The following is a 12,914-nucleotide window of genomic DNA, read 5'->3' on the forward strand; positions in this document are numbered from 1 at the left end:
AAAATAAGATATTCTTACATGAAAAACATGAGAATATATAACTCATTGACGAGAGGGACCAGACAACAAAACCAAACCTACACATGGCTCAGATTTTTGAATGAATAAAATTTAAAATAAGTGAAATATATAGGTTAAGTGATCTTGTGGAAAAGGCAGAAAACATGGGTTAACAGGCAGAAAATTTCAGCTAAGAGCAATTATTGTAAAAATTGGAAATACTAGAAATAAAAAATGAGGCATCAGAGATCAAATTTTATTTTAATTGATTTATCAACACACTAGACACATCAGAGAAAAGAAACAAGTATACTTGAAGACCAGGATACAAAATTTTTCCAAACTAAAACACAAATTGGAAAAAGAATGACAAAAGGGAAAAGAGCAACCAGACATTTTAACACATGTATATCTGGAGCGCTACAAGAAAAGAGCAGAATATTGGAGCAGAAATAATCGTTGAAGACACAATGGCCAATGATTTTTCAAAAACAAGTAAAAACATCGATTCATAGGCCCACAAAACTTAAACTTCTAAAGTTAGCCCTGTAAAAATTTATCATGAATCCTTTACTTTTTATATAATATTAATTATTATCTTTAGCCCTTCCCATACAATTCATGGACCTTAGAACACTTAAATCCAATTGTAGGGGTGCCGGGGTGGCTCAGTCGTTAAGCATCTGCCTTGGCTCAGGTCATGATCCCAGCGTCCTGGGATCGAGCCCCACATCCTGCTCCCTGCTCGGCGGGAAGCCTGCTTCTCCCTCTCCCATTCCCCCGCTTGTGTTCCTGCCCTCGCTAACTCTCTCTCTCTCTGTCAAATAAAATAAATAAATAATCTTTAAAAATAAATAAATAAATAAATCCAATTGTGATTATTGTTGTTCTAAACAGCTAATGTAACATAATTATATAAACAGTCAATATTAATAATATTGTTTTATTTAATCATAACAGTTTTATACTCAATATTTACATTGTTTTAGAGTCAATAATCATAATAGTTACTTTATGAATTAAATATGAATTTAGATTTACCTACATATTTGCCTTTTTTGTTCTTTGTTTCTTCCTAAAACTGCATAACTTTTGAAATCATTTTTCAAAAATTAGTAATTTCCTTTAGTGTTGGTCTACTTTTAACAATCTCATAGATTTCTTTTCTTTGTTAGTTTGCTTGCTTTCTGATAATTCTTTATTTCATCTTTATATTTCCATTTTTATTTTTTAAATTTTTAAAAGATTTTATTTATTTATGTGAGAGAGAGAATGAGAGAGAGAGAGAGAGAGCATGAGACAGGGGAGGGTCAGAGGAAGAAGCAGACTCCCTGCAGAGCAGGGAGCCCGATGCGGGACTCCATCCTGGGACTCCAGGATCATGACCTGAGCCAAAGGCATTTGCTTAACCAACTGAGCCACCCAGGCGCCCCTATTTTTAAATTTTTTTTAACATTTATTTATTTATTTACTTTAGGGAGAGAGAGAGAGTGCATGAGCAGGGTGAGGGGCAGAAGGAGAGAAACTCAAGCAGACTCCGTAGTGAGTGTGAGCCTGACACAGGGCTCAATCCCAGGACCTTGAAATCATGACCTGAGCTTAAATCAAGAGTCAGATGCTCGACCAACTGAGCCACATAGGCACCCCTCATTTTTTTTAATTTTTCATTTAATTTCATTTTTATTTGTATTTACATTTCATTTTTCTTTTTATCTTCTCATTTTTATTTATTTTATATTTATTTTCATTTTTATTTAATTTGCTGGGCATAGAATTATAGGTTCGCACCTTGATTATTTGAAGAAGGGATAATAAGATCTAATAGTTGGAAATTATTGCTATTGTTCTTCACATTCCCTGAACCTAAATTTTTGCGTCAATTTGCTTATTGGCAAATTTGGGGTTCTGATTTCTCTCAAATTACTTTCTTATTCTCTGATTTTTTTTTTAAGTTTTTTCTTCCTTTTTAATACTTTTGCATTTGATTGCTTTTCTTCATTGTGGTCACAAACACATAAAATTTACCATCTTAACCATTTAAAGTGTAAAGCACAATACTATTAACCATATGTACCTTGTACAACAGATATCTAGAACTTTTTAATCTTGAAAATCTGAAACTGTATACTCAGGGAACACCAATTTCCTTTTCCTCCTTCTTCTTGTCACTGGCAGCCACCATTCTACTTTTAGTTTCTAAGAGTTTGACTACTTAAGATACAGCATACAAAAGCAATCATGCAGTATTTGTCTTCATGTTGGACTATTTCACTTAGCATAATGCTCTACAAATCCATCTGTGTTGTAGGATATAATAGGATTTTCTTCTTTTTTGTAGCAGAATAATATTTTCTCATATGTATATACCACATTTTCAGTATCCATTCATCTGCTGGTGAGCATTTAGGTTGTTTCTACCTCTTGTCTACTGTGAACAATGCTGCAATGAACATCGTTGTTACAAATACCTCTGAGAGCCCATCCTGTTTTCAGTTCTTTTGGATATATACCCAGAATAGGAATTACCAGATCATATGTTAATTCTGTTTTTAATTTTCTGAGTAACTTCTGTACTGTTTTCTACAGTCACTGCTCTATTTTTTATTCCCACCAACAGTGCATGAGGGGCCCAATTTCTCCACATCCTTACCAACACTTGTTATTTTCTGTTTTTTCTGGTAATGGCCAATTGCACAAATGTAAGGTGATACCTTACTATGGTTTTGATTTGCATTTCCCTGATGATTGTTCATGTTAATGAATATTTTCCTGTACTTTTTGACCATTTGTACATCTTCTATGAAGAAATGTCTATTCAAGTCCTTTTCACATTTTTAACTTGTTCTTTTCAAATGGGTTTGTTGTTGAGTTGTAATTCTTCATATGTTCTGGATATTAACCTCTTATCAGATATATGGCTACAAATACTTTCTCCCATTCCATAGGTTGCCCCTTCACTCTGTTATTTCCACTGGTCTATGGAAATTTTTTTTAAATTTGATGTAGTCCCATTTGTCTAATTCTTTTTTTTGCTTTTATTATCTATACTTTCAGTGTCACAGCCCAGAAACCATTGCCAAGACCAATGTTATGAAGCTTCCACCTCTGCTTTCTTCTAGAAGTTTCACAGTTGCAGGACTTATGTTTATACATCTTCAATCCATTTTTAGTTAGTTTTTGTATATAGTATAAGCCATGGGTTCAGCTTCATTTTATTTTCACAGGCAGATCGTTTTCTAAGCACCATATGTTGAAGAGACCATCCTTTCCCTATTGAATGATCTTGGCACTCTTGTCAAAGATTACTTGACCATATACACGAGAGTTTACTTCTAGGTTCCGATGGTTTGTATGTCTATCTTTATGCTAGTACCATACTGTTTTGATTATTGTAGCTTCATAATATGCTTTGAAATTAGGAAATATGAAGCTTGCAGCTTTGTGTTTCCTTTGTTTTGGCTACTTGAGGGTCGTTTGAGATTCCATATGGATTTTAGGATTTTTTTTTCTATTTACAAAAATGCCATTGGGATTCAGATAGGGATTGCCCTACATGGATAGAACACTTTGGGTAACATGGACATTTAAAATATTAAATCTTGGGCGCCTGGGTGGCTCAGTTGGTTAAGTGACTGCTTTCAGCTCAGGTCATGATCCTGGAGTCCCTGGATCGAGTCCTGCATCGGGCTCCCTGCTCGGCAGGGAGTCTGCTTCTCCCTCTGACCCTCCCCCCTCTCATGTGCTCTCTCTCTCTCATTCTCTCTGTCTCAAATAAATAAATAAAATCTTTAAAAAATAAATAAATAAAATAAAATATTAAATCTTCCAATCTATTGATAGGATGTCTTACCATTTATCTAAGTCTTATTTAATTTTTTCAGTAATATCTTTTTAATTTTCAGTGTAGAAATCTTTCACCTTCTGCACTAAGTACTTTATTATTTTTGATGCTATTATAAACAGGATTTTTTTCCTTAATTTCTTTTTTGGTTTGTTCATTGTTAGTATATAAAAACATAAGTGATTTTTGTGTGTTGATTACCCTCTTGGTTTATTGATTACTTCCTTAAATACTCTTGATTTCTTGACTTGCCTAACTTCCTAATGACATTTATATCTTTACAATCCCCAAAAAAACCCACCTTAAGTTGTTCCCTAAATTATTAGCTGTCTCATCAAGAATTTCTTTTTGAAAAGACCTTTTTAGGATATGAATAACTGTCTTTGATGTCTTCTTGTGAAAATCTTTTTTTTTTTTTTAAGTTAACAAAGTTGCTACCACCACTTCACAAGGAGTAGCAAATTCAATGAACTAACTGCTTTTTAGCAGGTATATACAAATTTTTTGAGCAGTCCCTATAAATGACTTATCACCCAAGTCCTGGGCTGCCATGAAGTGTGAGATTATTTCTGTTTCCACTTCTGTAAGGACATAGGTTATGATGGTTCCTTGTTTATCAGCTTCCTTGAATTCCTGTGACAGAATATCACAGGGATATTTTTCTTTAGTTGTGTGCAAATCCTACTTTTCCCATGAATAACATTCTAAGGCAGTAAATCTTTGTTTCTTTCAAAAACCATTGTTGGATTTTTGAAGATACTTCCTCCAGAGCAGCCTCTTCCAATGATAATCCAATAGTAAGCAAATCTGCATGTCCTGTGAGGACAGTGTAGTACGCCACACATGTCTTTTTGTGGCCAAGAATTGTAATTCCTTTTCATTGCCCATTTTTTCCTGTTTCCACTATTCACTATTACTTTTTAAAACTTGTAAGGAATGGTGATTAAAACCATCTCTACTAATTTTCAGGGATTATCCCTGTAACTGCAATTATCCCAAAGCATAATGATTTGGAAGTGAAATGCCCGTTATATTTACTTAGGAATATATTTACTTAGTTATAGTCTGTGTGATTTAATGGGAAGGGAATCTGCACAGCATTACACATCCCCGAACTTACACCCTGGATCTGCCACATGCTAACTGTATAACCTTGAGCAAATTAATTTCCTCACGTGGATATGCCTGCCTTGATAGGATAGTAAAATGCTCAATAGTAGCAATTACCATTAGACGTACTCAGGCTGTCTTTCTACCTCTTATTTCTGTGTCCTCAGATCCAAACCACTCAACTGCTCTGAAGCTCAGTTTCTCATCTGTAGAAAATGAGTGATACCTGCCCATTCAATCCCACATAGCGGGGATGTGCAGGTCAAATGATATAATAATACATGAGATTGGTGTGTAAATTGAAAAGCTACCATATTAATTGAAGAGCAACATAATGCATTATGATGAGATGATGATCATGATCAAGACGAAACAACTTGTCCAGGAAAATTGCTGATAGCTGATTCTCTGCTGTATTTATTTTTAAAAAAAGTTATTACAGATAAAGTTCTCATATTATAATTAGCATTAGCAGGATGATTTCAAGTAAAAATTACTGCAATTAATAAATATTTTCATATTACTAAGGCTGAAATAATTGTAACTAAGTGTTTAATCAGACAAAGGGAAAAATATTCTGAGGCAAATGCCTCCTTAATCAACCGGCAATTTAAAAACTATAATCAAGTGACTATATGACAGAAGTGATAAAATTGTTAATAAAGTCAAGCACAAGGTAGATGGAATTTGAAAAATCTCATGTTTTTCAGAATAATCTGAATGATGTTGTGTAGTTAAATGTTTCTTAGTTCAACCTGACAGACCCAAAACAAAATGATTCACATAATTTCTTCACATTCCTCAAGTTGAATGTTTGTTGAAAATGTACTAACATGTAAAAATGAGAAATTATAAACCCCATGTTACTTATTTGTTGTAAATTAGAATCAGAGACACACAAGCTTCTTTTAGCTATGTCAATGACAATATTTACAAAGAATGGAAAGCAGATGACCCAGGTTCTTGAGGCAGACATGCCTTGAGCTATAATCTACATTCTGTTAGGCAGTGAAGAAAATGTTAGCTAAGATTTATACACTAATTCTATATCTTAACATAAGGTTCAATTTTCATTTAAAGTGTTTTGCTAAGAACAAAGAACTTTCTCATAATCACTGACATTTTTGTACGAAGAAAAAACTTGAGAATACAATGAGTTTATTAGAAGAATGCACATTGCTAGAACGTTAGAACATTGTGTGTCGCTGGGTTGTAAACTATAATAGTCATTACGGAGTCATTTTACCAAACAACCTTAGTGATAATTAACTCATTAAATGATCACTGATTGGGTCTAAGTAACCAAGCTTTTACAAAATGATTATGCAGATGCCCTCAAGATTAAAAACAACATGAAAATTATCTCTTTCTTGTGAATGTGTTTTCAAACTAAAATTAAGTATCTTAAGAAATTAACTTTAATAGAGGTGCAGAGCCACAATTTCTTTCAGCAAAGATAATCTACCTTTTCCCGGAAAAAAAAAAAAACTACTGTAATTTGTTTAAAAACCTCAGCCTTCATGCTAAAGAAATGAGGAATTCTCTCTAGTATATCTTAAGCTTTTTTGGTGGCATTATGCATCTTCATTGTTTTTTTTTTTTTCCTCCCACAGATAAACTACTACAAAATTGATTGAATTCTTTTAGGAAGTTAAGGCTAACCTAAAACAGTTTGTAGCAAAAATAAAATCAGTACACAGAAAATCATAACTAGAGTACTAAAAAGTGATAGGAAGTGCAGAATACCAAGAATACAATTATATGAAACCATATGTATACTTCACTTAGTTTTTGGCAGACCTTAAATGTTAACATCCCTATTCCATGGAGATCACAAAGATATGTGGTCTATAAAAGCGGTCCAGATTGATTGAAGCTCATTCACATGTAAGTGAGTGACCAGATACACCCTTATAAATATTACGTGAATATACATCTATGCTTCATTTGTTTTCATAATATTCTTTTTTATAAAGGCCATATTTTATTATTTTTGAAATGGAAAAGAGATAATAAAACATCAACCCAATTACACGGTAAATATGCTATAAAATATACTAGAAGCTTACTTTTAACCTAAGGCTTATAAAAATGATTCAGAAGATATCCTTAGTAATGGTAAAAATCATCAAAGGAACTGAGTCATAGTTAATTTTGCTGTGTCACAAAAAATAAAAAGCCTTTAGGAGGCAGTATTCTATGCTCATTACATGATCTGTAAAATCAGAAATATCCTGCTTTAGACCACAGCTTCACTATTTGTTGTATGACTTTGGGCAAATTAAAAATGTTTTTTCATCTTCAGATTTCTTATCTAAAAGATAAGGATATGAATAATAGTGCCTAACAGGTACCAACTAAAAAATGAGGACATAATAAGAGTACCTCATGGCCTTGGTATGAGAAATAAATGCCATAATATATGTAAAACACTATGAGAACTGCCTATGATATAGCAAACAATAGTTATTATTATCATCATTATTATTACTATTACCTGCAGCAGCAGCATAATCATTACCATTATAATTTTAACAACATGATCATGCCTATGCTTTTCTTTCAAAGTACTATGAAAAGTACAACCTCAATGTAAATCAAATGCTCCTCTAGTCTCATCATTATGGTGGCTGCATGAAGAGATTAATTGATATTGAAAATAGCTACAAATCAATTTATCAAAAATGTCCTTACTCATTAGACAATTGATGCACTGAAATGAAGGTGCTTAGTTTCCCCTAGATGCTAATGTTCCATGAGATGCCTGATGTGAATTAAAAAATTAAACATACTCTGTAGCCTAAATAGAAATAATTTCTTCAGTGACAATAAATAGGTTTTGTGTGGCAAAGGGAAAAAAACTGTAAAATTTAACTTGGTTTATCAAATACCCTAGTTCACATCAGAGAGGTTTAAGACTAAAAAATGTTAAGAATGATGAATATCATTTTAACTCATTACTTTTAAGCCACTTTCCATGCATAGATAGCAACTAGATGATCACACAAGGATGCAATTTAATATCAAAGGACACTATTGTCTATTAGGCAAAACAAGAAAGAATAATAGAGCAATACCTTCCTTATCTGGAATGTATCTAGGAAGCATTTAAAATGGATCTTATCAGTGAAATTATAAATTACTAAGTCTATACACTAAAACTTATGTAAGTTAATTATATGCATATCCATTGGCCTTCATTTAGAGACTACTTAATTTTTATCACAAAATACACGCGGCTAAGGTATTTGGTTTATAAGCTTATAACTATTGAAAGAATTGTCACATTTACTCCAGAATTATATACATTACAAATGACTTCAAATGACTAAAAATAGAAAAAAAAATTTTGCAAAAATAAGTCACAACTCAAAATGCACAGGCTTATGAAAAAGGTATTATAGCACAGAATGGTAATTGATATCTATAATAATGACCTTAATTTATTTAAAAGGTCATATTGCATTTAGTATGCCATGTTGAAGAATGCCAAGAAATGTACAGCTCATTATCAAAGGATTTCCATCCAAAACAGTCAAAACCCCAGCAGGTTGCACACTCCATGATTTGGAAGTGCTATCAAGAATGATTTATTTTTGTATACAGTGTAAGAAAGTGGTCCAGTTTCATTCTTTTGCATGTAGCTATCCAGTTTTCCTCAAACCACTTATTATTTAAAGACTGTCTTTTCCCCATTGCATATCCTTTCCTCCTTTGTTGTAGATTAGTTGACCATAAAGGTTGGGTTTATTTCTGGGCTGTCTATCCTGCTCCACCGATCTATGTGTGTATTTTTGTGCCAGTATTAACTAACAATAAATCATTCAGTCTTTCAGAAGACTAAAGAGTAGCCCTAACTGAATAAGAAGTACAATTCTTAAGTAATGATAAATAATCCGAAGGCGGGATTAAGGAAAGGATAGTTATGTGTAGAAATGGAATTATTTATGCCAATCTTCACTTCCTTTAGTTGTATGATATATCCACACCCTCGCCATAGACCTATGGTGGACAGAATGTTCCTTCCCACCAGTGGACTTGCTGTTGTCCATGTATCTTGCTTTGGTCAATGAGACATTGGCAGATATGAGGCAACAGAGACATGAAGTATATTTGTGCAGCTGAACTTTCCCACTTGTACCACTGTTATTGGTGTGAAAAAAACCAACTGGGCCACCCAAGCGCCCCTATGGTCATTCTTTTTGAATAAAACACACTTATATAACATATTTGATTACCTCTAGCTGGAGATGACACCTAGCTAATCTATTCAAACACCTTTAAATGAAATTATACTACTACTTATAATAGTAGAAACTCACTAGTTTTGTAATTTTAAATAACTTTCCTTCATAGATCATTGTGGAAAAAGAGTACATTTAATAGAAAGAAGTTCAGAGAGAGGAATGATAAGGTAACTTATTTTAGGTCAGAAGCAGCTTAGAGTTTTAGCAAGTTGTTGAGATGTGTTCAAAAGTACTCACAAGTATTGGGGCACCTGGGTGGCTCAGTTGGTTAAGCGACTGCCTTCGGCTCAGGTCATGATCCTGGAGTCCCGGGATCGAGTCCCGCATCGGGCTCCCTGCTCGGCAGGGAGTCTGCTTCTCCCTCTGACCCTCTTCCCTCTCATGCTCTCTGTCTCTCATTCTCTCTGTCTCAAATAAATAAATAAAATCTTCAAAAAAAAAAAAGTACTCACAAGTACCAATAACTAAGTATAGTAAATACAGTTATGCTGTGACTGCAAAGCCATCTTGTGAATAGAATCCACAGGCTTAGGATAGCAGAACCAAAAGGCAAAAGGAATCAGGCATGGTGTTTCTATGGAATCCCAAACTAAGCAGCCTTGGATTGGCTTCCTCTAGATTTTTATATTTTATGTTAAGAAAAACAAACTTCTTCCTTGTTTAAGCTACTTTCATTTTGTGTCCTCATTAATTTTGCAAACTACAGTCCTAACAGATAACACACATATACTAATTGAGCTTTTCATGTTTTATCTGTGGTGTTCATGAGACACTGAATGACTGTATATTTATAACAATACTTTGTAGGTTTTTTATAAACTTTTATGATTTTTGTTATAAATTGTATATTTCTTAGTATATCAGATCGATTTTAATTGCATGCTCTGTAATTATTCCAATACATTTTAACATTGACTTTTACTATATCAACCAAATACATTTAATAAAAAAAATATAGGCCAAGGATTTTCTGCAGAGAACTTATTTTTCTTCCAAGTTTTTATTTAAATTCAAGTTAATTAACTTATAATGTAGCATTGGCTTCAGGAATAGAATTTAGTGATTCATCACCTACATATAACATCCACTGCTTATCACAACAAGTTGCCCTCCTTAATGCCCATCATTCATTTAGCCCATGCCCCCCCACCCCCCATCAAACAACCCTCAGTCTGTTCTTTTTTTTTTTTTTTTTAATAATTTATTTATTTATTTGACAGAGAGAGACACAGCCTGAGAGGGAACACAAGCAGGGGAGTGGGAGAGGGAGAAGCAGGCTTCCCGCGGAGCAAGGAGCCCGATATGGGACTCGATCCCAGGACCCTGGGATCATGACCTGAGCCGAAGGCAGACGCTTAATGACTGAGCCACCCAGGCGCCCAACCCTCAGTCTGTTCTCTATAGTTAACATTCTCTTATGGTTTGCCTCCCTCTTGGTTTTTATCCTTTATTTTCTCTTCCCTTTCTATGTACATCTGTTTTGTTTCTTAAATTCCACCTATGAGTGAAATCATATAGTATTTGTGTTTCTCTGACTGACTTATTTCGCTTAGCATAATGCACTCTAGTTCCTTCCACATCATTGCAAATGGCAGATTTTATTATTTTTGATGGCTGAGTAATATTGTAATATTTATACATATACACATATACACACACACACCACATTTTCTTTATCCATTCATCAGTCAGTAGACATATTTTGGTTCTTTCTGTAAGCTGGCTATTGTTGATAATGCTCCTATAAATATCAGGCTGCATGTATCCCTTTGAATCTATATTTTTGTATACTTTGGGTAAATACCTAGTAGTGCATTTGCTGGGTTCTAGGGTAATTCTATTTTTAACTTTTTGAGGAACATCTATACTGTTCTCCAGAGGGGCTGCACCAGCTTCCATTCCCACCAATGGTCTAAGAAGTTTGCCCTTTCTCCGCATCCTTGCCAGCATCTGTTGTTTCCTAAGTTATTAATTTTAGCTATTCTGACAGATTATGAGGTGGTATCTCATTGTGGTTTTGATTTGCCTTTCCTTGATAATGAGTGATGTTTAGCATTTTTTCATGTGTCTGCTAGTCATTTGTATGTCTTCTTTGGAGAAATGTCTTTTCATGTCTTCTGCCCATTTCTTGACTGGATTACTTATTTTTTGGGTGTTGAGTTTTATAAGTTCTTCATAGATTTTGGATACTAGCCCTTTATCGGGTATGTCATTTGCAAATATCTTCTCCCATTCTGTCAGTTGCCTTTTAGTTTTGTTGATTGTTTCCTTTGCTGTGCAAAAGCTTTTTATCTTGATGAAGTCCCAATAGTTCATTTTACTTTTGTTTCCCTTACCTCTAGAGACATGTCTAGTAAGGAGCTTCTGTGGTTGAGGTCAAAGAGGTTGCTGCCTGGGTTCTCCTCAAGGATTTTGATGGATTCCTGTCTCACATTTAGGTCTTTCATCCCTTTTGAGTTTATTTTGGTGTATGGTGTAAGAAAGTGGTCCAGTTTCATTCTTCTGCATGTCGCTGTCTAGTTTTCCAAAACCATTTGTTGGGAAAAAGAGACTTTTTTTCCCATTGGATATTCTTTCCTGTTTTGTCAAAGATTAGTTGACCACATAGCTGTGGGTCCATTTCTGGCTTCTCTATTCTGTTCCATTAACCTATGTGTCTGTTTTTGTGTCAGTACCATACTGTCTTGATGATGACAGCTTTGTAATAGAGCTTGAAGTCTGGAATTGTGATGCCTTCTGCTTTGCTTTGCTTTTTCAACATTACTTTGGCTATTCGGGGTCTTTTCTGGTTCCATACAAATTTTAAAATTGTTTGTTCTAGCTCTGTGAAAAATGCTGGTGTTATTTTGATTGGAATTACATTGAATGTGTAGATTGCTTTGGGTAGTATAGACATTTTAACAATATTTGTTCTTCCAATCCATGAGTATGCAATGTTTTCCATTTCTTTGTATCTCTTTCAATTTCTTTCATAAGTGTTCTATAGTTTTCAGAGTACAGATCTTTTATCCTTTTGGTTAGGTTTTTCCTAGTCATCTTATGGTTTTTGGTACAATTGTGAATGGGTTCAATTCCTTGATTTCTCTTTCTGCTGCTTCATTATTGGTATACAGAAATGTATCCTGTGACTTTGCTGAATTCATGTATCAGTTCTAGCAATATTTTGGTTGAGTCTTTCAGGTTTTCTACATAGAGTATCATGACATCTCTGCAGAGAACTTTTAACAGCATACACATGGGCTCATTTCTGACAGATAATAATAATGTTTGGTAAATCCATGGTCATTGATACAGTGCTTTTTCTGATTACACTTTCATTACATTTTGACTAGCTGTATTTTATAAATTTCCATGAATAACTAAATGTCTTCTTTATTCTTGTGATATAAGTAATGATTATCATGATCTTAATCATCACAATAAGCTACAGTTAAGTAACCTGCTTGTTTACTTATAAATTAACTATCACAAATCTTAGCTAAACCAATACATTGCTTGAAGTATTTTCTCCTTCCTGCCTGCTTGCCTTCCTTCTCTTTTAAAAATATAAAATACCATAACTTTACTGATATGAAAAAGGGACAAATAATCACTATTTCTTGAACTGAACTAATGAAACTACTCACATAAATTGTCCATTTTGTATGATCTTTATGGACAATATAGCCCTTGTTTGTATGTTACAAGCAACAGTTTTCTTAGTGATATACTGAGGC

Source organism: Mirounga angustirostris, unplaced genomic scaffold (assembly GCF_029215605.1).
Source record: "Mirounga angustirostris isolate CCGP_5_RB_7025 unplaced genomic scaffold, mMirAng1.0.hap1 SCAF_15, whole genome shotgun sequence".
NCBI lineage: Eukaryota > Metazoa > Chordata > Mammalia > Carnivora > Phocidae > Mirounga > Mirounga angustirostris.